The 2,764-nt window shown below is 48.3% G+C and overlaps 1 protein-coding gene across 2 annotated transcripts in view; it reads right to left on the reverse strand.

Annotated features, from left to right (window-relative positions):
• POMGNT1 (protein O-linked mannose N-acetylglucosaminyltransferase 1 (beta 1,2-)) overlaps positions 1 to 2,764 on the reverse strand; it is a 34,823-nt gene that overhangs the window by 10,009 nt on the left and 22,050 nt on the right. The gene's annotated exons all lie outside the window — the stretch shown is intronic.

Below are 2,764 nucleotides of genomic sequence, written 5' to 3' on the forward strand. Positions count from 1 at the left end.
GACGGGCGGTGCTTAGGGCGGCGGCGGCAGCGTCGTCGGGTGTCGGCAGCCAGCGACTAAGGCGAATGCTCAGACCGTGCTAGGCAGCTTCGCAACCAGGCTGGCTGGTGTTGCTGCCTGCACGAGAGCAGCCCGCTGCCCAGCACCGCTGATGGCAAACCCGACTCCAGTCAGAGCCCTAGCACCTTGGACCAGATCACAGGGCACGCCAGGGTCAGAGGGGCTGCAACCCTTGGACACAGCACACACACCACTCGCCCCATACCCCTCCTGGACAAGGCCGTTACCTGGTCCTGGGGCATGCACAGCCATTGGAGGCCAAGGGAGATTAAAATCTAGGTTCTGCCACTGTTCTAAGCACCTTACTGATGATGTTTAATTCCACAACAACCCCATGAGGTAGGCGCTATTACCATTATTTCTTTCTTTCTTTCTTTTTTTAATTGAGACGGAGTCTCGCTCTGTCGCCCAGGCTGGAGTGCAGTGGCACCATTTCGGCTCACTGCAACCTCCGCCTGCTGGGTTCAAGCGATTCTCCTGCCTCAGCCTCCTGAGTAGCTGGGACTATGGGCGTGCGCCACCACACCAGCTAGTTTTTATATTTTTGGTAGAGACGGGGTTTCACCACGTTGGCCAGGCTGGTCTCGAACTTCTGACTTCAAGTGATCCGACCGCCTTGGCCTCCCAAAGTGCTGGGATTACAGGCAGTGAACCACCACCCCAGCTATGGGCGTTATTATTATCCCTGTCACAGATAAAGAAATAAGACCCAATGTCACAAAGCTAGGAGAGGTGGAATTGAAATCCAGCCTGGCTCCAGATTCCGCTCTTAACCACCACACTCTGCTGGCAACAATACAGAGGAGTTGCCAGGTTTAAATAATATCATACATACAAAGCACTTAGCTTAACACAATGGTTCTCAAACTTTAGCTTGCATCAGAATCACCTGGATAACTTCTTAAAACAGAGGTGCTGGGCCCCATCCCTAGGGTTTTAGATTCAGTGGTCTGGGGCAGGGTGGGATTTTGCATTCCTAAGAAGTTTCTAGGTGATGTTGATGCTTGTTTGAAGTGGCTAGCCATAGAACAGTTTTAGGCAGGGGAGCAATATAATCCAATTTATGTTTTAAGAGAACCTTTACTTTTTTTTGTGGATGATGGGTTGAAAGGAGACAGAGGAAGCCAGAAGACCGGTTAGATTTTTTTGAGCTTTCCATATTCCATCTGCTTCCCGAATGGTGGGGTAATAGCCCCCAAAATGAAATGTTAACAGTACTTGTCTTAGGAGTTAAAGAAATAGATGATTTTTCCTAGTAAGTATGTATAAGAATAGAAGAAAAACCAACACATTTTATTAGCATTTGAAAAAGATATCCCAGCTGGTCACCGTGACTCACGCCTGTAATCCCAGCAGTTTGGGAGGCTGAGGTGGGCTGGTCAGTTGAGGTCAGGAGTTTGAGACCAGCCTGCCCAAACCTGTCTCTACTAAAAATACAAAAGTTAGCTGGGTGTGATGATGGGCGCCTATAATCCTAGCTACTCAGAAGGCTGAGGCAGGAGAATCACTCGAACTCAGGAGGCAGAAGTTGCAGTTGAGATTGCACCACTGCACTCCAGCCTGGGTGACAGAGCAAGACTCTGTCTCAAAAATAAATAAATAAAAATAAATAAATAATTACATAATTTAAAAATGTCCCTTAGGGTTCCTTCCTGACCCTCCTTTCTCCTCAAACTGACTCTTCATAGATGATCTCATTCTCTCATGACCTCTGTTACCAGTCTAGATGCCCAAACTGACATTTGCAGTTCTTTTTTTTTTTTTTTTTCTGAGACGGAGTCTCGCTCTGTCGCTCTGTCGCCCAGGTTGGAGTGCAGTGACCGGATCTCAGCTTACTGCAAGCTCCGCCTCCCGGGTTTAGGCCATTCTCCTGCCTTAGTCTCCTGAGTAGCTGGGACTACAGGTGCCCGACACCTCGCTCGGCTAATTTTTTTTATTTTTTAGTAGAGACGGCGTTTCACCGGGTTAGCCAGGATGGTCTCAATCTCCTGACCTCGTGATCCACCCGTCTCGGCCTCCCAAAGTGCTGGGATTATAGGCTTGAGCCACCGCGCCCGGCCGACATTGGCAGTTCTAACCTCTTTCCTGAGCTACAGGCTGCCTGATGTCCAGCAGGACATCTCACAGGCCCCTCTAACGCAACAGCACAACTTCTGGAATCATTTCCTTTCACTCCTATATCTCTTGTGGGTTCCCCTCTGCAGTGAACTGCACCAGGCCAAACAGCTGGGAGTCACCCTTGACTCCTTGTCTGTCTCCAGTGACCAGTCCAAGTATGTTTTGCTCACCATTGTATTCTCTACACCATACACAAAGACTGGCACATAGTAAGCTCACCACAACATTTGTTGAAATCATTCATTTGTATTTTTCAACAAATTTTTATTGAATGCCACTATAAATGAATGTAACCAGTCACCTAGTCCTGTCAGTCTTACCTCCTAAAGAGCCTTCCATTCTAGTCTAATTCTTCTTCAGCCTCACAATCAGCCCCTGGTGTAGGCCATTTCAGTTTCTTGCTTTCCAACCAGTCTCCTTGACTCTAGATTTTTACTCCTCCTATCCTTTTCTCCTTGCAAAATCCAGAGTGATTTTTTTAAAGGCAAATGTTGCCAGGTTCAGTGGCTCATGCCTGTAATCCTAGCACTTTGGGAGGCCAAGGCAGGTGGATCACCTGAGGTGAGGAGTTCGAAACCTGCCTGCC

The sequence above is a fragment of the Colobus angolensis genome, unplaced genomic scaffold (assembly GCF_000951035.1).
Source record: "Colobus angolensis palliatus isolate OR3802 unplaced genomic scaffold, Cang.pa_1.0 Scaffold106, whole genome shotgun sequence".
Taxonomy (NCBI): domain Eukaryota; kingdom Metazoa; phylum Chordata; class Mammalia; order Primates; family Cercopithecidae; genus Colobus; species Colobus angolensis.